This window comes from Marmota flaviventris, chromosome 4, assembly GCF_047511675.1.
Source record: "Marmota flaviventris isolate mMarFla1 chromosome 4, mMarFla1.hap1, whole genome shotgun sequence".
NCBI lineage: Eukaryota > Metazoa > Chordata > Mammalia > Rodentia > Sciuridae > Marmota > Marmota flaviventris.
In genome coordinates this window covers 69,814,748-69,840,960 of record NC_092501.1, presented here as the reverse complement: position 1 = coordinate 69,840,960, position 26,213 = coordinate 69,814,748, and the positions used below count along the sequence as shown (strand labels likewise).

At 40.0% G+C, this 26,213-nt stretch overlaps 1 protein-coding gene and 1 long non-coding RNA gene across 2 annotated transcripts in view; one reads left to right on the top strand and one right to left on the bottom strand.

Annotated features, from left to right (window-relative positions):
• Positions 1-26,213, bottom strand: part of Rnls (renalase, FAD dependent amine oxidase) — a 345,747-nt gene that overhangs the window by 13,173 nt on the left and 306,361 nt on the right. The gene's annotated exons all lie outside the window — the stretch shown is intronic.
• On the top strand, positions 4,449-6,664 carry LOC114103510 (uncharacterized). Its single transcript, XR_011707334.1, has 2 exons — positions 4,449-4,894; positions 5,465-6,664. It is a non-coding gene; the product is annotated as an uncharacterized lncRNA (long non-coding RNA).

The following is a 26,213-nucleotide window of genomic DNA, read 5'->3' as shown; positions in this document are numbered from 1 at the left end:
TCCTTTAAGTATTCGTTTCCTTTTTCATATAAAGCTTAGATTATTTTTACCCAAATTAAAATTTAAGAATTAATAAGCCATGGAGCTATGATTCAAACCAGTTGGCAAAAAAAAAAAAAAGAAAAGAAAAGAAAATTTTTTTAGCTGTGCATGGTGGCACATGACTGTAAATCTCAGTGGCTCAGGAGGCTAAGTCAGGAGGATCATGAGTTCAAAGCCAGCCTCAGTAACTTAGCAAGGCACTAAGCAACTCAATGAGACCCTGTCTCTAAATAAAATACAAAATAGGGCTGGGGATGTGGCTCAGTGGTTGAATGTCCCTGAGTTCAATACCTGGTATGAAAATAAAATTTTTTCTTAATCATAAGTAGGTACAGAATTTTATTGAATATTTTCCATTGTCTATGTGGTATGTCAATGTGATAACTTACATAATTGATTTTTCAATGTTAAACAATTCTTTAATGCCATATGATATTTATCTTATGATATTTGTTCATGGTCACTTTGGATCACTTGCTAATATTTAACATTCTTGTATCTCTGCCCATAAGCAAGATTGATCATTCTCTCCTTATCTGACTTTGTAAAATATTATGAAATATTTTTATATTTATAATATTAAAGGTTATTATATTTTCCTTTAATATGCTTTTGGTTTTTGTTTTGGTACCAGGAATTGAACCCAGGGGTACTTAGCCAATAAGCCGCATTCCCAGCCCTTTTTATTTTTTATCTTGCTCAGTTGCTGAGGCTAGCCTCTAACTTGCAGTCCTCCTGCCTTAGACTCCAGAGTTGCTGAGCCTGACTCTTTTGATTTTGGGGAAAAAAATTATTGTCTCTAAAATTGTATTCCTTTATGACATATTTTTCACTATTGATTTAATTCCCCCCACTTTTTTTAAAGTTTGATATGATCTTTTTTTTTCCCTTTATTTTTATTTATTTCTTTTTATGTGGTGCTGAGAATGGAACCCAGGGCCTCATACATGTGAGGCAAGTGCTCTACCACTGAGCCACAACCCCAGCCCTATTTTCCCCCTTTCTTGTTATAGGTTTACTGAGTGTCAATTTCTTCTTAAGTTAACTTTCACAATTTATGCTTTCTAAAAATTGTACAGTGTATCCAAGATTTCAAATATATGGACCTAATGTTGTTCATGTGATTCTCTTAAGATTTTTAAATATTTACTTTTTCTGTTTCACTGTCCCTTTTCATATCTGGTACTATTTATTTCTTCCTCCTTTAAAAAAAAAAAAAACAGCAATCATGCTGGGAGTTTGTCTATTTAATTACTTTTTGGAAACAACCAGCTTTTCATTTTGTTGTTCAGATGACCAACTATTTGGACACCACAGAAGCAACTTTTCAGAAACTCATGTCCGTGTTTTAAAACCAGAGGGTGGCTCCTCGCGCACGCAACCTCCTAGCAACTTCACTACTTGGTTTCTCCCCACACTTATCCTGTGCTGTCCCCTGCAACAGCTTTAGATTCTTCCTAAGCCCCAAATGTCAACCTGTTTCGTGCTCCGTGCCTTTCTTACAGACTTCTTCTTTCTTCCATTACCCACTTGGCTGAAGTTTTTAAATTCTAGGTCCGGTTTTCCTCTTTGTGGGGGTTTCCCACACCGTCCCTTCTCTCTCACTGTCTTGGGGGTCATGACTTCCTTCTCTGTGCTGATTTTGTGCCTCCCACACATTCCTACTTCTTCATCCCTCATTATGTTTGGTTACATGTCTTCCTCCCCTCCTGGATGGTGAGCGTCAGTGCTGTCTATTTTTTTCACATCTGTATTCCTGGAAGTAATTTTTTTCTTTTTTTGCGGGGTGGGGTGGGGGGTCCCAAGGATTGAAATCAGGAGGTGTTTAACCACTGAGCCACATTCCCAGCCCTTTATTTTTATTTTTTATTTTGAGACAGGGTCTTGCTAAGTTGCTGAGCCTGGCTTTGAACTTGTGATCCTCCTGCCTCAGCTTCCAGAGTCACTGAGATTACAGGTATGCACTGTGCCCAGCAGTACTCCTAGAACTTTTAATTTATTTCTCCTATCCCCATATCTTTCCTTTATCAAAAAGGAAAAGCAAAAAATAGAGAAACAATTACACTATGTCCCTCTCTATTTTAAGAAAGGCTGGCATACAACCTCTCCAACTAAGATGCTGACTGAATTAACTTCTGTCTCCCTGCCTTGTCAATATGCACTTAGCATTGAATCACATGTTTGCTAACATCTGTAAATTGTCAAATTTTTAAGCCAATATTCTTTTCGTATAAGGTCTAAACTACTTTATATCTGGATATATCAATGCATTTTAAATACCAGACCAGATTTTAATCAGGTTATGTAACTTCTCATAGAGTTTATTTATAAACTTATGCACTATTTAATCATGACCAATACAAATACATCTTAGAATCTTTATCTTTGGGAACAATACTGTAAATAGGTAATTTAAAGAAACCTCCATTTTAGCTCATAGTTGTTTTTATCTGGAAGCTTAAATTTACAACAATCGACCTACATATGAACATATAAAACAAGATGCTATTTATAAGCTGAATGGTTGTGAAACCCAGAGGGAGTTAGGAAAGCTGAGTTTGAGTCTCAGTTCTACTTACACCTCAAGCAGGACTTTAATCCTAGTAAGTTTCATCAGTAAAATAGTGATAATGATTTCTGAACCTCTAGGTTTTGTGAGGACTAAATCATACATCTGTGGAAAAATGCCTTGCATGGTGCAGGAACTTAGCAGATACTATTTTTAAAATTTTATTTTATTTTATATTTTTAAGACAGAGTCCTGCTCAGTTGGCCAGACTGGCCTTGAACTCGTGATCCTCCTGCCTCGGCCTAGTAGACAGAATTACAGGTGTGCACCACCACACTCAGCAATACTCACTAAATTTAAATTTAACTTGCATGATGGGAAATCACAAGTATGCCTGTGTTGAAAATAATAAACTCAATTTAGAAGATTATTACTGAGGCATTTGATGTCAGCCTAAAGAAAATCCCATTTTTCTTGGCTCTGCTTGCTTTCTGAACTTCTTGGCCTGGAACAATATCCTCTGCCAATTCACTTTATTTTCATTGTTTTAGTTAAAGAACAATTATTCAGACACTGAGATTTGGGAGTCTTGAGTTCCATTTTGAGCAAGCACATCCCAATGACCTTGGACAATCAATGGAACATTTTTTTTTTTTGGACATTTTTTGCATATCCCCAAAGGCAAAAGCCTTAGACTTATTCCTTTCTGTCTGCTCAGCACTAACTTGGCAATGCTTGTTATCCCAAATCAGGACATCAATGTTTTAATTCACAAGAAAAATCCAATTCATGTAACATCTTTATCCCTCTATGAACTGTGGGGGAAAGGGAGGTAGCTGAGCCTAAGTGTCCAGCCCAAAGCATTAGCCAATAGCCCTTTAAATTAATCATTTCTCTGCAAAGCCAGCAGCTCTCTGTCACCTCACTTTGCTGTTGGAAAGAAAACCTTTTCTGTACTCTCTGCCTCCACCTGAACTGCATGGTAATTGAAAGTCATTTTGCTTTTCGAATCATCCTCAGTGGCTACGTGCACATTACCCATCCACTCCACTATCTAAATGAGGGGTTGAGGAAAAGTCCCCAAGGGAAGCGTGAATAGCCAGCAGCTGCATTTGGCTAGGCCATCTGAACTACAGCCTGCACCTTGGCCCAACCCCAGGACTGATAAAGCCCTTGCTAAGCTTTAGATTTCCCCAGATTTGTGTGCAAAATGCGAAGACTGGTTTCATCTGTCCTGCAGGACTCTCTCAGTGTTTTTTGGGCTTGTTAACCTGTTTTGTGCAAGAAGAGAACGTGGGTGGGGAGACCTGGGCCTGCTCTGAGGTCTGCAGGCTTCCAGCCTGCCTTGAGGTGTCCAGCAAATGCTGACCTATATTCCAGTGACACACACCAGATCTGAGTAGGACATAACTGCCCAGGGCGCCGCCCACCCCCTCCTTCTCCTCCTCCTTTCTCAGCCAAGAGGGCAGGCAGATCTGTACACCAAGTTCTCTCTTGTCAGCCTGATGGCGTGACAGGGTGCAGGGGGCTGTTTATTAGGAGGTGAACCCACCACGGCTTGAACCTCTGGGCCACACCACACTGTCTTCTCTCCAGGAAGAGCAGCAGTAACCAAAAGGGTGCAGAGAAGTCGATTTCTTGGGTTTGATCACATTTTTTTTTCCCCTCCCAACCATTGTTTTTGGAAGGCTTTGCTGTGTTTCTTTAGAGTAGGCAGATGGCAGGATCCTGGAGGTGTAAAACAGCTACAAAAAACAAGATGATTCAAACAGAAGGAATATGTATAAACCCTGCTGGATCATCTCAATATTAATCAAGAGAGTTGGCGCTCCCCCTCCCTTTGCAGGATGTTTAAAGTTTTCATGCTATTTTTTTTTTCTTTTTAGGACACCATGTATAAATGGGCCATTTTTTGAGGGCTTGGCTGGGAAAACTGGTGTCATTTTGGCACTCTGCTTACTTTGAGGACAAGCCCAATTGGAGACAACAGAGCAAAACCACTCCCTTTGAGTAGACAAGGGAAATGGAGACCCCATAGAGGAAAGGCAAAGCTGAGAGCCAGGGATGGTGCCATCCAAAGTACAGGAACAGTGCCTAAGAGAGATAATTTCAAGTTGAGTTGTGGTTTACCGCAGTGTCCTCGTGATCAGTTGAGTGGTCAGATGTCAGGGGTGACTGAAAAAAAGTTCATTTTCCCACAGTGGCGAGAGAGAAAGAGAGAGACAGAGAGAGAGAAGAAAAAAAAAAAAACAGCTTTGCCCATAAGAAACAAATAGTTCTCCATCTGAGAGTTTGGCTGGACCAGACTTGGAAATGGACCATCATCCATGTGACTTTTGCGAAGTAAGCTGGAGAAGCGGCAGCAGTTGTTCCTTTTTGATTAGCGTACCATTTCAAGCCCTGCCTTCTTTTTTCCCTAATGATCACAAATAATCTTTCATGGAGCAATAGCTCAGCCCTACTGTGCAGTCAATCCCGAAGATCTGGAAGCAAGGGTCATGTGTTTGTTATTATGGAACTTGTGGGGAAATGTGAGTGAGACGGAAGGATCTCAGAGACCCTGTGCTTTGAGCTCAGAGATTGGAGATCATGTGCTTTGAGCTCAGGATCATAGCACTCACCAAGTGTGCTAGACCTTCCTGATTCAACGTACTGTGCCTCTTGGCCTTATGGTGGTGGCTGTGGGACCATCTTTTCAGGCTGCATAAGTGCAGGAGAACTCCGGGATCTAAAGAGTTAAAGTGTCACTGCAATGGGGAAAATGGCTTCACCATAACTTCATCTTGAGCTTGCCTAGTTATGTATTACTCTGAGTGTGTTTATGCGTGTGTGTGTGTGTGTGTGTGTGTGTGTGTTTCTTTTTAAATACTATTCTCTTTCATTATCTCATATCCTAAAATGTCTTCTTTATAGTTTCACTAGCAGGTCTCCCTGGTTCACCACTGGAAATGGAACAGGGTGCTTTATTCTATCACATATGCCAGAAAAGCACTGCAAATCTCCAAGGTGAAAAAGGAACATCAAATCACTGATTGGAAGACGAAAAGCTTCACACACCAGGCAACCCCAAATCCCACTGTCCCGCTGCCTTTCCTTTCTGTTCATCTTTTCATTCCTAATGCATGAATCCCAACCTGATCCCCCCATCTCCCTGAGCCTGGAGCACCTTGAGCAATTCAGTGGCTGTGAAATCTCCTGCCGACTTTGTTTTGGCTGGAATTGCAGCCCGCATGTGGGAGAATTAAGCAAAAACGTCACAGAGCTAATAGTATGCCTCTGTGCAGTGGTAGGCAGATCAGTAGAAAAAGGTGACATCATGGATAATTCCAGCACTTCAGGTCTGCAGTGCAAAGCGGCTTCCTTGCTACACATCAGAGTCAGAACCTGGATTTGAGACAAAAACAACTCTCCCTTCTCATAAATATCTGCTCTGGGGCTCAAAAATATTCTAAGTGCAATGGCTCAGAAATGGTCCCTTTCCCTTGGAGACCCATCTGATTTTCCAAATCCAATCACAAACTTTTTAATAGCATGTCATGAACCTCTCAGCTCATTATTTCTCTTCAAAGCCTTCCAGTTTGCCAGCTTAGAGCCTGTGAAGTGTTGTTTGATGATGTGCTGCACCATAAATAAGCACATAGGACATGCTAAAATCCATCCTTCACTAGTTCTGGCTTTCCCACCAGGAATACTGCCATACAATCAGGAATGTGTGATTTGCAGCAATTGCTCTGAATTGAGAGTTTTTTTTTTTTTTAAACACATCCAGTGTGTAATGTAGGTAATAAAACAGATTTATCATGTTTATATAAATCCCATTTTTTTTCTTTCTGTTCCTTCGGCTTTCCTCCCCACCCTCTCATGGCTAGGATATTAGAAGCAAGGAAAGCAGGAATATAGACAGATCCTTTAAAATAGCAATCACAGCTTTAACCATTCCTGACTGCAGGAAATCAATGCATTGGATAATTTACCATGTCTCTAATACCCAGCGTTCCCTCTGATGTCTTTAAGTTGTGAGCAGACAACCATTTTACATGTGTAACCAGCCATGAAGGTTAGCCTACAGAATGGAGGTTACTGTTGTAATCAAATAAAGCTCACACAAGCTAATCTGACATGTGTTTTGACTATTTTTTCTTTTACTATATGGTAATTAGGCAAACACAGTAAGCAGCTGACCCAAGTTACTGTCATTTGTATTGTTTTGTTGCAAATCATGGTGAAATGAAGATAGTTTTTGGCCAGAGACACAAGAACACTTAAAACCTAATCTGTATCAGCCTCCTTATTCTGTAAGTTGCTGAGGAAAATTTATGCAGAGAGAACAATGCCTTACAAAGGAACATTTTATTAGTGCCTGGGGTTGTCCATACAAAGCCCGTTGCATGGCCCAAGTAAGCAACACTATGGAGACTGCATTCTGTCCCAGGACTAGGACCCACATAGTCCAGATTGTACTAGTCAATGTTAAGTCTGTGGTCTAGCAGCAAAGGTGTCACCGAAGAGTTTGTTAGTAACATACAATCTTGCAATTCCTTATCCCTATCATAAATCTTGCCTCAAACACAAATTACAAAATCCTCAATGATTTCTTGGGGCTTTCAAATCTGAAAAGTCAATCTATTTGGTTTTCCTCACCTAGATCGGCAGCTCTCAAAGTGTGGTCCCTGGGTCAGGGTCATTAACAACCACTGGGAATTTGTAAGGAATGCAGGTTCTGAGGCCACAGATAGACCTACTGAATGGAGAACTGAGGGTGAAGCCTAAGAGTTCATGGGTTAAAAGTCCATCCAGGTGATTTTGATGCCATTTGAATTTGAGAATCACTGCTCTAGGTCAGAAGACCTCAAGCTTTCACATGCATTCAAATCCCTTAGGGAGCTTTAAACCTTCTCTCAGGTTGTACTCCAGATCAGTCAAATCTAAATCTCTAGAGGTGAGATGCTGGCATTAGTAGTTTTTAAAAATCCTTAGGGGATTCCAATGTGCAGCCAAGTCTGAAAGCAAGTGTTTCTGAAACTTTAGTGAGAATTGGTAACAACAGCCATGGGGTCTACCCTACTTCAACTGTGGGCTCTAGGTAGTAAGGACCAAAGTTTGAGAACCACTCACCACTGCCAAAGTGTGGTCCAAAGACCAGGAGGAAGATCAGCATCCAACCTTGTGGAGGGAGCTTTCTAGAACTATGACTGGGAATCTCTGCACATGAAATACAGATAAAGAACTCCTAATGGTTCTCATGTACACTGATGCCTGAGATCCAGTAGACACATTTCTTTGTTTTTCAGCCACCAGAGCTATCCTTGTATAACAATAAACAAGAGGTGGTTATTAAAGTTCAGGCTTATTTATCCTTTTCCTACAATGGCCTATGTGTTTTATTCAGAGTCTCTGATTTTGACCAGTCTCGCTAATTAAGAATGGTGCATAAAGGCAGAAAGAAAGAAAAGTAGAATCTTCTAATGAACATCAAAGGCAATACTATTTCACAGTTTCACAGTATCTCTAAATAGACTCTGTTTGATAGTTTTCCATGTCCCCAAAGCCACCAGGACAGGCTCAAATTACATTATTTCACTAATATATTAAGTATCCTCTGATACTTATTATTTATTAGACATGGTACAAGGCCCTAAAATTTGGCATAGGAGCAAGGATGATATTAAGCACATAAATACACAAATAAACATGTAATTATAACCATGATATTGTGATAAGCACCCTGAAGGAAATACACAGCCATGAGAAGTTGCAATCCTGGACCAGCCTTACTCTTGTAAGCTTACATGTAAGCTGGGGCCTGAAGAGTAAGGAATTAATCAAGCAAAGCAGTGGGGAAGTCAAGTTAGAGGAAAGGTATGTGCAAAGATCCTAAGGTGGGGAGCTACTTGGTGAGTTCATAAGATGAGTATGGCCAGAGTGAGGGATAAGGCAGAGAGGAAGATGAAGCTGGAGAAGGCAGAGGTTTTTTCATGTAGGACCCTGGTAAGGAGAAGCAATTTTATTCTTCAGAAAGAAATGCACACAAATAATAAAGCATAATTATGATACATAAAGTCCATGGCTTCATCTGTGAAATCAGAGACTGCTTCCCTAAGGAAGTGACAATAGGTATATGAGAAGAAGATAACTAGGTAAAGAAGGGAAGTGGGTTCTGAGCAGAGGGAACAATATATATAGAGCCCTTAAGGAAGGAAGAACATGTTTAGTTTGTCAAATTGGCTGACAGAGCTGGACAAGCCTTACATTGAGTCCCTGATCTGCCATTTATTGTGTGCCCTTAGGCCAATGACCCTCTCTGAGTCCTAATCTCCTCATCTGTAAAATGGGGATGATAACAATAGTACCTACTTCATAGGATTGTAGTGAGGATTAAGTGAAGTATGTTAAAACCTGGCACATAATAGATGCTTGCAGTGGGCAGGATAGTGCCTGTGTCAGAGATGTCCATATCCTAATCTCCAGAACTTGAGAACATGTTATGCCTCAGGGCAAGGAGATATTAAGGTTGCATGTGGAATTAAGGTTGCTAGTCAGTTGACCTTAAAACAAGATTATCCTGATGACAAGGGAGGGCCCAAGATAATCACAAGGATCTTTCAGATGTTGAAGAGGGAGGCAAAAGAGTCAGTGTGGAATGATGCCGGGGAAAACTTGACATGCTATTGTGGGCTTTGCAGATGGAAAGGGGCCACCAGGTAAGGAGTGTGGGAAGCCTCTGTAAGCTGCAAAAGGGGGGGACTCCAGGGGAGTTTTACCTGGAGCCTCTGGAAAGCTACACAGCCCTACTGACATGTTGAAGTTAATCTCATGAGACCCATTTCAGATTTCTCACCTCCCAACTGCAAGATAATAATTTTTTTTAGAGAGAGAGAGAGAGAGAATTTTTTAATATTTATATTTTAGTTTTCGGTGGACACAACATCTTTCTTTGTATGTGGTGCTGAGGATTGAACCCGGGCCGCACGCATGCCAGGCGAGTGCGCTACCGCTTGAGCCACATCCCCAGCCCGATAATCATTTGTTTAAAGCCATAAAGTTTATGATAATTTTTAAATCCACTACCTAATGAATGCATGGCTGTTTCATAAGTGTTATACAGATAGCTGTGTAGGTCTATCCTCCATAGGACACAGGAACTGTCCAAGTGGGTGACATTAAGGGTTGTGATTAAGGTAAAATCCAGCAACAGACCTTAGAATCTTGTAAAGCCGGGGTCTTGAACACTCACTGAAAGCCCTTAGACTAAAGTGAATTTTTTCTGGAGTTCTGGCCATATATAGTTTTGCTGAAGATAAAAGCAGTGTTTAAGGGAACATTTGGGCAGTGTCTTGGGGCAGCTAACTTGAGCAATATCAAAAGTACTGCGTCTTCTCTGCAGACGGAGCTGTGGATGTGATTTACCCACTGCATTTCAGAGCCTCGGTCCCTGTCCAGGCAAGAGTCTCAGGGGGTCTGTCTCTGGGGTAGGAGTTAAGCTCTCACAATGCTCACAAAGTTGCTTCATACGTCTTTGGCTTTAACATGACAGTGACCATCTGTCCTACCCAATCCCTGAGGGAAACATTAGAAGAAGCAGCACATTGACATTCAAGCTAGCAGAAGCAGGGTGCCAAAGACTAAATGGAAAGACTTTTCCCAGGTCATCCTCACTGGGCCCAAGGGTGGGAACTGGGGACAGAGTGCCAGATGGGCTCAGAGGCTGCTGGAGTGGGCGTGGGATTCTTTGTTTCTATAGAATGTCTGTAGGGCCTTTGGAAACTGTCACCAGTCTTGCCCCCAAAACCACTTGGTGCCTTTTCACAATGTCCCCAGTGCTTATTTATTTATTTATTTATTTATTTATTTTTTAATTACCAAAGGAGTTTTCTAGTAGCTGCCTTGTCTCCAGCCTGGAATTTACTGATGTTCTGCGAAAATACGATGGAAGCTTCAGAATTCTGAGCCAGGTTTCTCCCTTTCCAGGAAGAGAGGGCCTCAGTGTCCACACACTGTGAAGAGCAAGAGACTTGGCCTCCAGCACTCTGGGCATTTTTTGGCCTCCCCCTCCCCTTTTTGGACTGGGTTTGTCCCCTTGGGGCTTGGCTCTCAGCCAGTTGTCAACTAATCCCTGCTAAGGTGTTAGGTGGCAAAGGCTCAAGGGTTATTAATCCTTGTAGGAGCTTTCCACATTCAACAGAGTTTTGTTATTAAATCAAAGGGCATTAAAAAATCATCACCATAGCATAACAACAATTTCTTTGTGTTCCCTATAAATCTTTATAGCTTATGATCATAATATGTATGAAATATTTTTTTTTCATAAGGAAGGGCATATTGTGTATTGCTTCACATTTTTAAATGTTCCTTTTTCATGATCCTAGTAGTTTGAAGGTGATTTTTGCAGCATCTGTCCATCTGGTGATGATCTCTCTCCCACATCTATCTTCCCTCCATGTCTGTTGCCTTCTGGGGGCCTTGGAGTCATTTGACTCCTGCCTCTGTACATGCACCACCCTCACTAAGTGAGTGAACAGAAGTAGCTCCAATTCAAGGTGAGTTCCTCAGAAACTTTCCCCCAGAAGTGTGAAATTGAAGACAGGAAAAGGATTCATGTTGGTCTCTTTTTGGAGGAGCTGAACTTACAGCAAGCCAGTTTAAGGGTCAGGAGGTAGCTTTTCTCCAACCATGATGTGGACCTGAGTTAAGAAGCTGAGGGAGAGGGTGAAACAGGTGTGCACAGAAGGGCAGAGGTGACAGAACCACCCTAAAGCCCAGGGACAAAAAACACCTTTTTTTTTTTTTTTTTAAAACCTAAATCAGTTTTTGTTTCATTTTTATTACTTGTAAGCAAGAGTCCAAACTAAACATAGTAATGATGATAATTTGACTACACAGAACACTTACTATGTGTCAGATACTTATATTTGTGTCTAATCCCTTCCACCCTAGGAGCTAGCTCAGAGATGTTCAGCTATGTTTCCAGGGTAATTCACCTCAGCATTAGGGGTTTGGATCCTGGTCTGTCTGACGCTACAGTAGCTGTTATTTAACTATTCCCTTATATGGACTCCCAAAGTGTGTTAGTTAGCTTTTCCTTGCTGTGACCAAAATACCTGACAAGAACAGTTTAGAGGAGGAAAAGTTTATTTGGGGCTCGTGCTTTCAGAAGTTGAGTCCACAGTTGGCAGAGTCCAGTGCTCTGAGTCTGAAGTGGGGCAGAACATCATGACAGAAAGTCTGTCAGAGAAAAGCTGCTCAGCTCATGGCAGCTCCAGAAAGAAAAGAAGGGGCCAGGGACAGATATATTCCCAAAGCTCATGCCCCCAGTAACCTATTTACTTCATCCATGTACCACCTGCCTAGGTACCACCCAGTAGTCCATTTAAATTATTCATCTAACAAATGGATTAATCCATGGATAAGGTCACATCTTTCTCTCTCAACCCAATCTTTTCACCTCTGAATATTGCTACGTTTCCTAACCCACCAGCTACAATACAAGGTAGGTATGTCATTGCAGAAGAGGGGTGAATAGAGGGAATAATTATCATGCCTTCCTGCTCAGCCCCTTCAAACAACCCCATATATATGGCACTGCCCTCCCTGTGTCCTGGCTCATAAATGTCTTCACTTAGTCTCTGGTTTCTCTCACAGGCCTTCTCTTCCTCTATCAGCAAGAGAAATCTAAGTTGAGTGAATTCCCTGTCCATGGGCATGTTTGCACGATCTACTTGTGGTTTACCTATGGCATATTTCTAAGGTTTCTTTTCTCTTGATCAACCATGTGCCTGAACCACCTCTGCTTGCCTTGAGATAGCATATTCTTTTTTTTTTCTTCCTGGCAGTGCTAGGGATTGAACTCAGGGGGAGGCAAGCACTCTACCAACTGAGCTCTATCCCCAGCCCCAAATGGCATATTCTTAAGCAGTTCAAATTAGTGCCCCTCACTCACACACTGATTCATTATGTGTACAATGTCAGTGGACTAGAGTTTTGGGCCTATCCTAATCCTGTGTATACAGAATAAATCAAACACCATGGCTGCCTCCATAGAAATCACAGTGTTGAAGACACTCCCTAACAACCCCACACATTAATACCAGTGCAGAGGCATACAACCTGCCTTGGCAGTTCAGAGAAATGCGTAAATATCCATGGCTGAGAAACCAAGGAAGGCTTAATGGAGAAATGAACGCTAAAAGCTATGAGACTTTGCACTAACCTATGTAGAGAAAATTCACAAGGCTTTATACATCATCTATCGCCAACCCATCTTGTATTGTAATGCTATTTCTCCCCATGTCTCCCTTTAAGGGTACCATGATCTTGGGAATTAATAGGATTGGCTGCAAACTGCCATATGCATTCAGAATTCCTAGCTAATCACAGAGACTTGCCTTAGCAAAGAGCTGGCCTCATAATTTTCCTTAACAGCAGCACATATCTCAGAAGCGTCAATACAACAAAGGAAAAGAAGCCAGAGGACTTTCACATACAATTTGACATCTTCAAAGGTGACAAATTAGAATGACGACTGTATGCACACCTTCTTTTCTTCCGGGATGGGTATAGCAGAACAAAGTTTTAAGTGGATCAGAAAATTGGCTCGGGGTGGAAAATAGAATTTCAGGAAATTCAGATAAAACCAGCCTGTGGGGGATTTTTTTTTTTTTTTTTAAATTCCAGGCAAATGATTGGATATGGATATAGTCTGCGTTCCCAGCGTAGAGGCTTTTCCTTCTTGCTATTGATCTTGCAGCCATTCAGAAAGAATTTCAGCAAGGAAATGGTCACTCTTTCCCTTTACATAACATTCATAAATGTACAGCCAAATTAAATGTGTCATAGATGAAATTACCAACCAGAGTACCACCCGGCTGTCTCATGTGAGCTTGGTTTATGGATCCAGTGTTCTCCAGCGAGCATCACAAATCCACATAATGTTCCCGAGTGCTAAATTTGGAGCTCTGATTTAGCTGACAGATGTTTAAAATCACATTTAGTTGGACAACTCCCTGAGGAGGACACAGCTGCAGATGTGAAAGAGAGCAAGTTATTCCAGTTAAGGTCGGCGGGAACTCAGCCTGAAAGTCCTCGGTCTCCATCCGCCTTCTGCAGACAGGATGATATGGACGGAGGATCATTTTCATGCTGATTCCACCAAATCCCATCCCTTCCTTGAACTGTTGCCAAGACAAATGTGGAGGTTGTATCTTGGGCAAAGTGTGGGGTGCTAAACTTAGCTTTAGTTGAATACAAAGGGGACTGCTAGCTCTTTGAAAGCAGGCACGAAGCCACATTTCGGAGCCTGTTTTGCCCGACTGGCGATATCTTAGGTCCGCAAATGAATGTGATCCTGGAATTTTGCACTTCGGGATCACATATTCAAATGTCAACCACTCTGAAGGGATTGAAGGGCCATTCACCCTCCCCCACTCTTCTTACATCCCAAATTGTTCCTCCTTCATATTTGAAAACCAACAAAATTAAAATTACCCCAGCATCATCTTTGCAAAATCACATACTTTAGACTTGTTTCAAGACTCAGACTGAAATGGATTTGTTTAAAAAAATTGTCTGTGTATTTGATGTGGGAGACTAGTGACCTTTGGTATTTTGTGTAAAAAAAAAAATGTTTGATGTTTAAAATTTCCCCACTGAGCTTGTATTTTTTCTGGTCCCTTTCTGTGATTTTTCCATGCTCCATCATCCTCCACATACAAAATAAGTTCTTTATTTACTCAACAGAGGTTTTGATATAGTTATGAGCTCATCCTGATGGCAGCCTCAGATCAATACAAATCACATTATGATGTCAAAATTGACGTGATGTGAGTGTAAGTTAAGTGATTGTAAAACAATCTTAAGACAGAGCCCAAGAGACACTCTTACATGGTCAGGAGAATGGCAGAAAGGGATTGATGGAAGAACTCTGGGCATTTATATGCAGCACAGGGTGCACCAAGATTTCATTCCTAATTCAAAGATTTTATAACATCATCCTTAGAGACCACAACACCCTCAGAGGAAATATGGGCAGCTGGCTAGGGTGACAGAGTGGGTATGGCTCACAATTTTTTAAAGCACTCGGATGAACAGATATTGCGTCAAGTGGGTGACAAACTGAGGGCACATCAAGCTTCACCAGTGGCAATGAACCCTGGAGCCTTGTGTGTATCCAGGCTGGGCGACCAGACTAGGAAGGAGAATCAGGCATGGGGTAAGTGGGAAGCAGAAACAGAGTCTAGAGTCAGTGGGAGCATCTCCGATGGCTTCGTGTGCCAAAAATTGTAACATCACCCTTCTTGACTTCCTGGAGGAACTGCCTTTTACTCCGTGACTCAGTGGATGATATAATCTTTCCTACCACGAATTTCCAGTCTGGAGTGGAAGATTATACACGGAGCCATGACCATGGATAACTTGAGGCACGTGTGAATGGAAGAAGAAAGGGGAAGGTGATTAACCTCTAAAGCAAGTGTGTTGTTATTTGATTTGTTATGATAAACACTTATTCTTTTACCTTAAAAATACATTAAATAATTAAATCAGACATGTATAAGCACACATCCTTCCCCACAAAAGTAATTCCACTAGGTGAAGAGTCAGAGTACCTTATAATTGACCAGGCAAGTCCTTTGACCTCTGTGGGCACCAGTTTCCTTTTTCTCCAAGAACTCTAAGTATTTCTGGGAGAGTAAAAATGCAACAATAAATATAGATAGTACTTTAAGAAAGTATAAAGGGGCTTGGAGTAAAAAGTGTTATTGCCATTCTTCCTGGTAGGTAGTTTATAAATATTGTTGACTGACAATGACATTAATATTAATTCCTACCAGAGATTCTAGGTATACATTTTCAGAGGACTTGGGACCCTAAGTACAAATGTTCAGGACTCTGCATTCTATATAGATCCTGTTAAATTGAATCTAATCTGAGTGGTAGAAAGAACAGTCTTTGAGGTCAGATACAAACCCTGACTCTGCTCTGGTGCCTTTGGGCAAATTAACTAATTTCTCTGAGCCTTAGTTCATGGCTGTACAAAGAAGATATCATATCTTCCTAGCACAATTGGGGGAAACATCATGAGATAATGTATTTAAACTATAGAGCCCAGTTATGCATTTTAATCATGGCTGCACTAATCACTGGGAGATTTCCATGCAAACTGCAATCATTACTTGATGACTGCAAATATTCATTCTTACCTTTTATCAGTGGGCAAACTGAGGTAATGGGGAAAGTGACAGATCCCAGTTTTAAGGTGAGAGCAGGGGGTTCTTAGGACCAAGTCCCAGGCCTATGGGCTGGCTATGAAGCCATGATAGGCTCCATTTGATCATCTTCTGCAGAGGTACTCTTACCTTGGGAGTTTTAGTGGCTACATCCACCCTTGTGGTGTGTGGATATTAGGAAAGACAGGCTAGTCCCATCACTGGAACCTAGATAGTTCTGCTGCATTGATTGTGAGGATGTGGGGGGAAAACTGTGGTTTAATGCTCTGTTGCTAGTGAGCTCAAATCCCTTAAGCTGAAGAGCATTTTGGATGTCCTGGAATTCTCTGAACATCCACCCTGTGGACTTGAACTAATTCAAAATTTCATGTGAATAATAGCAAATGCCATTACATACTGGTTTCTACCTACTTAGCATTAAAATATGGTCTAAGGCATACCAAATTATTGTAATCATCATTTTCAAGAAGCATCTTTTAGAAAACTCAGTGATTGGCTAAGACCATTTGGTTGAGAATCATTTTTGAATGTCTCACCTTCTGTGCAGTTAGCAAAGTGAAATTGAAAAGACACAGGAAGGAGGAGCTGCCAAAGATTCCAATTCTCATCTGAGTGAGGAAGAAAATCCCCATTTCCAACCTGGCAGAAGACATCAATGTTGTGAAGAAGATGACAGAAGTATGGCCAACAGAAATGCAAGGATAACTGAAGAGAAGATGAGGCAGGTGGGAAGTGGAATTCATGAAGAGAATTTGAGCTGGGGGTGTGTGACTCAGACGCAGACATTATATGGTGGCTGGAAAGGGTCATGTGGTGTCTCTGAATGTCTAGAACAACTTTGGTATCTGAAAGAAATCCAAAAATCTTAAACCATTAATGAAATTCTCATGCATGTGAACTTGAAGAATTCTTCTTCTTCCTAATAATATTCTTGGCAACAAAAGGTTTTATACAATCAAAGTTATTTACTGTGAAGCTAATGAAGCCTACCCTCCATCTTCTCTGCCTTCTAAGGTCTCATATTGAATTTTGTTTATATATATATATACAAAATATATATATCACATATATACAAAATATATTATAAAATATCATAAATATATATGATACTTTTTAAAAAAACTTTTTCTTAAAGAAGACTTCTTCTCCCCCTTCACACTTATACTACCTCAAACTGTATAAACTCATGCTGTGAAAAACCTGTACTGCCCTGAGTGCACTGATGGGGAAGTATGAGAACATGTTGAAGGGTACAGCTCTGAGATCAAACTGACCAGAGTTCAAGTCTCAGCTGAACTATCCGCTGATTGGATTAGTTAGTTTAGGTTAATTACTTAAGCTTTCTGAGTCTCCGTGTCCTCATCTGTCCAAGGAGGAGAATGGCATAGTATCTTTTTTCTTTCCCCCCTCAGCCCCAGCAATACCTTCCTGATAGGGTTATCCTATGTATAAAATGAGATAATGCAGAAGGACCCAAATAATTCTGGTTATTATAACTAATTTATCTTTCCTTTTCAAGTAAGAGGAGAGTCTGGGATTACTCACAGGTGGCCTGAGAGGGGAATTAATCAATCATTCTTTTAGGGCTAGGATTCCTTTCCTTCATCTCCCCAATAGGCAGCACAAAGCAGTTCACATCAGAGAAATTCATTCAGAAAACATCACAAGGATTACAAAAATGATTGTCATTTCTTGGGCTTTTTTATATATGCCACTTTACTGACCAAAAGACAGACTTGTAAAATTTGGTGTGTATGTGCAAATTCCGAGTGCTTTCTCCCCAGGCCATATAGTCATGTGACAGTAAGCCACAGGTCCCCTGAGTGGGCAGGCAAGTCACTTCCCAGGAAGGCTCACCCTCTCTAATGATAATGGCCCTCCTCTCTGTAGGCTCTGCTGAGAATGAATGCTGGATTTGTAGCAGATTTGTACAAAAAAGCCCCATGAAGAAAGAAATACAGGGCAGTGGAAAAGCACTCTCAAGGCTTGTGTTCTTCAGAACTTTGAAACTCCAATGGTAACATCTGGGTCACTGACGAGGCTGCTCCCAAAATAACTCCCCTGATTCCTGGTCAAAACAGAGGGCTTTTCCCCTTTACGATGAACACAGCATGCTGGATGCCCTGTGTTCCCAGAATGCTTTGCCCTCTGGGCCAGGCAGCTCCATTTCTAATGCCTTTGCTTTTGAAAGTGGTGTGAAATTGTTCTCTTTCAACTGAACCCAAAGCCTAGAAGTTGGGGTGGGACTTGGTCTCCCAGACAGATTCTATTGTGGTTTCCACTGTTTTATCATGTCACAGTTCAGACTCCTACTTTCAAGGCAATCTCCTTTCTTTTGAGCATGCATGTGCGCACACATACACACCTTATGTCAAGCAACTTCCCTTATAAAACTACCCACAATGTCCAATGTGACTGTTAGTAGGTACAACACTCAGATCTTCCTTTAAGAGAAACTGCTGTGAGGAAGGTAGTTGGCTGGTAGTTGGCCACTGAGCACAAGATCTGGGCCATTTCTTCCTGGGCCATTTTTTTTTCTCTAGGAGGCAATTTTTGCTCTGGGGGCTCTCAAATGGCAAAGCTGAGGTCATTTTGAGGTTTACTATAGGGATTGGCTCTTCCTGTGGAGACCCCCTTCATTCCTTCTTTCTTGGTGCAGGTGTCAGACCTGCATTGCCATCTGAATACCATCCCTGCTTATTTTTTAGAAGACCCAAACAGTTGTTTTCAATAAGTTACAAATCTTCGAGGGCCAAGATGCTGGACACTTGGAGGATGTTTGAGGACACATTATTTCAAACTCAAGAAGCAACATATATAAGATGCTATAAAACGAAAGGACTGGCTGCTCTCCTGGAGAATAACCCTACCAATTCGTAATTTAAGCTTAACCAAGGAGAGCAAAAAACCTACAAATTGAAGATATCTGAACAATAAAGTCAAACCTTCATATTTTGAGTTTGGGTACTTTTCAAAAAGATCGTCGTTGGTGGGAAGCCTCAGAAAGGAGGCAGAGAGGACAGGAGGAAGAGGGGAAACGAAAATCTGAATGGGATATATCTAGGAAGACACATGACTTAAGTGTCTTCTTAAAGGACACAGAAATCACACTGAAGAGAGGACACAGCCTGATGGAGTTGGGCTGTTCTTAGAGAAATTTCAATATTAAATATTATGAGAAGAAAGCAATTCTATGAGTTTATAATCATAGGGGGAAAAACTTTGGGGTAAGTTTTGCTAGTAAACAAAAAAGTTCTTTGAATGGTTGACACTGGTTGAAGGATGCATGAAGGATGGTATTTTCTTTGATTTTCTACTTTTCTTAGGCTTTGAATTTCCTTTTGATTCTTCTATTAAAGCAATACCAACTAGATCTCTGTTCAGGCTTGCCTCCAGTTCTAAGTTGGATTTCAATATCTACTTTCACTCCATTAGGGCTTTTCAAGGGTGCGGTTGCTGGTGTTTTGGATGGGACTAAGAATGAACTTAAACCCTTCAGATCATTTAGTATCCCTGGCCCATGTCCATTAAAAGCCAGATATGCTCCCACCTCCAGTCACCAACAAGTAAGTTCTTCATATTTTTCCAAATGCCCTCCCACCTCCATGGCTGAGGTATTATGATTGATTAAGGAAAAAAATGGAATTTCCCCTGACTAGACTTGGCTGTGCAATGGGCCGGTTGGTGGGGTGGGGTGGGAGGAGGGCTGGAGGATGTGTATTGAATCCATAGCTCCCATCTGTTGTATATCTCTCTCATTAGAATTAAAGTTCCAAAAGAAAATCAAGTTCACTTAAGCTAAATAAGGACCTTATTAATTCATAAAACTAAAATGGCCAGGTCAGGGTTCATGGTGCAATGATGCCATTAGGTTTGTTTGTCTCCGTCTCTTGGCTCCACTTTTCATAGTGTTAACTTTATTCTTGAGCTTGTGGGCTCCCTGGCAGCTCCAGGTTTGCTGCATAAAAAGACACAGCTATAGCAAATCTAGCCTTAATTCTTCTGTTTCTAGTCCAATGGGAAACTCTTTTTTGGGGGTTACTGAAGACTGAACTCAGGGGTGCTTAAACAAGGAGACACATTCTCAGCCCTTTTTACAAATTTTTATTTTGAAATGGGGTCTTGCTAAGTTGTTTAGGGCCTCACCAAGTTGCTGAGGCTGGCTTTGAACTTGCAATCCTCTTGCCTCAGCCTCCTAAACTGCTGGGATTACAGGCATGTAACACCACACCCAGCCAGACGTACATTTTGTAAATATTGAGGCCTTTTTGGTTTCCAGGAGTGAGACTATCTCTTTGACAAGAGGAAAGAGATAATGACACCTACCTCTACCCATAAACTCTGTCCTTGCTACTCTGTAGTGTCTTGGAGCTAGGAAATGCAAATTTGATCTGTTTGAACTCCTTGTGTGGTCAGGTCAAAATCTCCTTTCTACTGATGGTCAGGTTCTGCCTTCTGGTTTCTCTTCATACCTTTTATTCTGAGGATTTAACTGCATTTGCCTCAGCCTTCAGGTTAGGCACTCCATCAGTAATTTAGGAGCCAACTCTTGCTTGTTAGATTCAGTCTCGGTTTGCTACCTTGTGTCTCCGTGTTTCCTAAACTGAAAGTGGTAACCTGGAGTCTTTTGAGTCAGAGATATTCTTCTGAGAAAGGAACCTGTTCTTCCCTCCATGAACAACTTGAGTCTTGCTCTACCCAGCATCCTCTGAGAACTGAGCACAATACTTCTCAAATAGCAAACGCTCCACATGTTTGCCGAGTTGAATACATAACCAAAATCTGCAGCAAAAGGAGGAGGAGGAAGAGGAGGAGGGGGAGGCCCTTGCATTTTCAGTTCATTTTCTTTGCTAGTTGGTGGGAGACCACATTTTTCAAATGCTAATATCTCAATACCGGACAGGAAATAACACAATCCCATCCTGAGCAAATGGAAAATACCTTTTCTGGATTACTTTAAAGGGAAAGGATTTCTTCATTTGAAGTGTGAATAAAACCTTGCTTTGGAGGATAGAACCAGAAATTTCTTTGGGCTCTTTCTCCTCAGACTTCTGGAGAGCCAGGCTTCTGCTGCTTCAGGTGGCTTCCATGCTGTTAATGCATAAATCGCTCTTGGCAGGCTGGTAGCCTCTTTGATATTCTGAGGTCTAGCAAAGATTTAGCTCCAAGGGTCAGCAAGAGGTCACACTCTTGATCATTTCCTCTGTTATTTATCTTTGGCTTGTGGTATTGTAGCCTGTCTTTGATAGAGGGCATTTTTACCACAACTGTACAGAATCAAGCATTTCAGTGATTTGGTTTGAGGTAGAAGAGGCTTGGCTTCCAATGCTGTGAAAATGCCACTGAGTACCTCTGAGAATGTCTAGTGCTGTCCTTCTCAGATGAGCAAATTTGTATCTGGGGAGTTTATGGTGGCACTTCCCAGACTTGGGTCAGGAAAGGAATCATACTGGTGAGGACAGCAGTTTTTGATTTGAGTAATTCCATTTTCAGTTCCTTATGAGACACTCTCTTGCTTGATAAAAGCAGCTTGTCTCCGGACTCTGGAGGGCATCTCTACTTTTTCCACCCTGCTTATGACTCACCTGTGATTGCCCTCAATGCACCCCGGGAGCTGGGGGTGGGCATTTATGTTGAACTAGCCTTTGGATTTCTCTTCTTAGTGACAGCAGAACTTCCGCACCAGCTCACAAGTAAACCACAGTAACATCCCTGGCCTGCTTAGCTAAACAGGCTCTTGGGTTCCCAGAGTGCCTGGGTGGACTTCTCAACTTGTCTTGCGGGTTTGTTCACCCCATACTGCTTCATTTTGATTAAGACAATGGGTATCTCTTATCTGGATCACAAAGTAGGGGTTGCATGTGGTTTTGACCTGCTATAAGGAGCCTGAATCAGCACTTTGGCCTGAAAAACTGGTTATGTTTTGTTCTATGTTCCTGTTCTTCAAAAAACCATCCTCAAAAATGGCAACATTTGGTCCTAGGATTTCCTTTCATCTGTTGCTTTACCTCTGCCATTCAGTGCTGGGACGGAGAGTGTGGTGTGCCATGTCATGTCTATCAAAGAAAATGAGGCAACATGTGCTAGAGACATTGCCATCTGTGGGAGAATGCTGCTCCGGGCTCAGCCCAGAAGAAAAAGGAAGTATTATCATATCAGGGATATTCCTTGTGAGTCAACTTCCCAGAACAGACTGTCCCTCTTAAGTGGTTTCTGTGCTCCAGGATCTCTGTGCTTCCAGATTTGGACTAAGAAAGAACTGGGGTGTGCAGGGGGCTGGGAAGAACTGGATCAGCGGTGTATTTTATATATAGTATTTTCTAGTAATTATTTTCCAGATGAAACTCAGTTTACCTTGTGATGCAAGGCACAGAAACAAGAGTTTTGTGAAATAATAGTTACTCTTTCCTTGTTTCAGTATCCTAATTTCATTTTTCATGGTCTTTTCTCTGTTATTTTAATTAAAAAAGAAAATCTTGGCTTCCTAAATTGCCATAGTGAACCACTTACAGGTTAAAGTCCATATTTTAAAAACAACACCACATTGGTACATATAAGCAGCTCCTTAGGAATATTTAGTATAATGTGGATTCCTGATCCCTTCTCCAGAGATGCTACTTCAGTGAGTCCACGGCCCATGAATCTGAATTTTACATTAACCTTACTTGAATGTAACCGCTATGTGACAGGAAACTGTATTGATCCCTGATATACCTTAAGTGCTTTGAATGGATAGCCTGGTATAGAATAGGTCCTTGATCACCTGTTGGTTGAATAAATGAATCCATGAGAAAACAGCCCTGGTGATTTTAATTCAGGTAGCCTAGAGATTGCAATTGCCTTGATGTCTTTTGATTCTCATTTTTGAAAGGTAATTTTTTAAAAACGTAATTTCAAGCTTACAGAAATGATGCAAAAAGGGGACAAAATCCCCATTTATCTTTGGCTTAAATTTCCAGTTTAGTCCTGTTTACAGTTTTTCTTGAATTCATCTAGCCTTCTATTTTATCTACCCCTAAATAACTGTTTTCTTCGGAACCATTCAGAGTTAGTCATAAACAAAATGCCTGTTTACTGCTAAATATTGCAATAAGTATTTTCTAAGAACAAGGACATTCTGTCATGCAGGCTACAAAGCAAGGGCCAGTAGACCAGAGGTTCAATGTCCAAATTAGTAAAAACAGTTTGTAGTCCTGCGCTTCAAATGAGTCCCTTCCAACCCCAGCCAACCTCCGTTTGCATCTTTGCATCTATAATATAATGTGTGTGTGTGTGTGTTTAATAACACAGATAGGTAATCTGTAGCCCTTTGATTTGCAGAACCACTTTGAGTCTTCAATCTGGAAGCAGCCTTAACAGCCTTAAGAGTCTAAGGTGGGGGTTTTCACTTGTAGACACTTTGTCTCAGGTTGCTGAATTCACTAGGGAACTATAGACGAATGCAGATCCCCAGATCACAGTCCTGGATCTTCAATTCAGTCAGACAGGACTTGTGACCCAGAAATCTGCACTCTATCCTCTCCTCAGGTGATTCTGTGGCCCAGGACCTTTCCCCACTGTGGAGCACTCTGGATGGTGACCTCCCAGCCTCTGCTGGAACACTCCTCTTGATGGCAGACGCCTCCAGAGGTCTGCTCCACATTGGAAATTTCTGCTTGTTAGAAATTTCTTTCTGATATTAGCTTCAATAGCTTTCCTGTTGCTATAAGGCTTGGTTCTGCCCTCTGAATCAATGCAAGACAAAGCCAATTGGTGGTTGCCCCTCATTGTAAAAATACAGAGAAGTATACGGAAAATAAAAGAAAAAAATACCACTCAAAATCCCACCACTTTAAGGGCTTTATTTTAATGTTTTCTTTTAGCTTTTATTTATGTATACACATAAACACATATTACACACACTTTATGTTGTAAAAAAGAAAAGAGCATATTGTATTGTGGGTTTTCTTGTACTACTGTATCAGAAGTTATATTCCAGATGGACAAATGTGCTTTTGAAAGCACATTTTTTTAAAATCACTACATTAAATTCCACTATTTTGATCTATTAGAAAATATTCAACCATTTCCTATTAGTGTTTATTTAGGTTGTTACCAGTTTTTCTCCAGTGTAACTAGTGCTTAAGTAAACATATTGCAGACAAATCATTATCTGCATTCTTGAGTATTTTCTTTATGCCAGATTCCTAGATGTAGAGTCATTAAGTTAAAAAACATGCTTTCAAAAAACACATTTGAAAATATTAAAGTAAATATGATATAAAAAAAGAAAGACACATTTGATACATATTGTCATTTACTTTGCAAAGAGGTTGCAAAAGCTTTTTCTTCTGCCAGTCATTTGAAAAAATTTCTTTTTACAATTAGTCTTTTTAAAAAATGATACCACTTTGGTAGGTTGAGAGTCACATTTCATTGTAGTTTTAACTTCTGTTTTTCTATTTACTTATGAGGCAGAATATGATTTTAAATACACAAACATATACACATAGGTACACATTTTGATCAATCATGAGATAAAACATGTTCATATGCATTTGCATTTGTCTGTTTTTTTTTTTTTCCTGTTAAACAAGATTTTAAGAGGAAGAGCAATAGAAAAGTTGGCCTCATTCTTTACTAGATGATGTATAATGCCCTTCTCTTTTCAAATGCAAATACTGTTTGGTAAGAATAGAATCACAGCTGATTTTTTTTAAAAGAAATAAATAGCTTGTCAGTTTTCTTCAAATCATCTGTTAAATAATTCTTCCCTTGTCATTGGTTTTTGTATTTCTTTCTTTATCACATTAGTGCTGTGTTATAGCTATTTATTTTTTATTGATTTGTGTCAATTCTTGGACCAATGGTAAACTGATTTATCTCCTCTAATATTTTTATAATGGATAAAATTTCTATAGATATTACCTTATAGCTCATAACTTATTAGTTATTTTTACCTTTTAATTTTTTTCTGGATTGATTTAAGGAAAAAATTTTTTAGATTAGAAATCCCACAGTTATTTGTGCATAACCTATATATTAACTAGGAGAAAATAAGAAAGAATTCATAATATTCACTATCTCTCTCTAAGGACACTATATCTTTCCACTTATTCAAATCTTTAAAAAATATTATTTAGTAAAAATCTGAAAATTTTTTCTTGTATAAATTCTGTATATATTTTTCTGGGGCTATTTCTTTGTATTCTGTTTTTTTCTATTAATAACATTATGCATAAAACATATTTACATTGATAATTATGGCATGTAGAAAAGCTATTGATTTTAAATGTTTATAGTTTAGCCTTTCCAGTAATTTCTTATTAATTTATAAGTTAGTTTACTTGAATTCCTGACTATAACCATATTGACAGCAATGAGTAATCATTTTGCTTTCTCAACATTCACACCCCTTATGCATTTTCCAGGTATTAATCACACACTAGAGATTTTAGAGCATTGAGGCAAGAATCTTTAACTTTTTCCAAGTCTAATATGAAAGGTTTTACTGATTTATTCTTTCTTGTGATATTTGTTATAGTATATAATGCATGTTAAGTTCTGTCACATAATTTCAGCAACTATTGAAATAATTATAAGGCATTTACTATTTCAACTATTAATATTTATTCTTTTAGCTCTTTCTTATTTATAGAACTAATTTGTCAACCGAGTCACATTTGCCTTTTTTCCCCTCCACAATGCATTCACTAATCTGACCATCTTTTGGTTCACAGTAAATAGATTATCTTCCAAAGGGTAAATAAACATGGCTTACTATCATGGTTAAAGTATATGGTGCACATTTGAGGTTGACAACTGTCTGATAGAAATGGGTCTGACTTTAAGCCTAACTCCTGTCACCTTTGAATAATTTTAATAAAGAATATCAAGAAAATAAAAATATTAGCCAATTAACCCTGATTGTATGTTGCTGGTTAGTGATAAACCACAATAGCAGAAAATGCCACTATAGGAGCCATGATGATTAAAATTTTCAAAAGAACAATATCATTCACCTTCCCTACCACCACTGTGGCACACACATGTGCATATACAAACACCAAATACACAGAGATGGCCCGTGTTACATGTCGTATATCTAGGATGGTTTTCTCGATTTTTAAAGAATGTAGTACTAATTTTCACTTAGATTTTGATTCTTTAAATCATTTGATTATTCAATAAAAATTTTATTCAAAGGGCTAATATGTGGCATTACTAGGGTTTGAAGATATACTTTCGGTAAGTCTCACATGATTTTTGTTTTTGTGGAGCTTATACATTCACAGGTAAGACTCAATTTTTTCCCCATTTTCTTTTATTTGTACCTTGTCACACTTCAAATTGTTAATTGTCTATTTTTTTTTCTGCATTAGTTAGTTACATAATCCTGTATAGTTTCCTAATTGCTGATAGTCTGAATGTTCTTGAATCTTTCATTCAACGGCCCACACTTT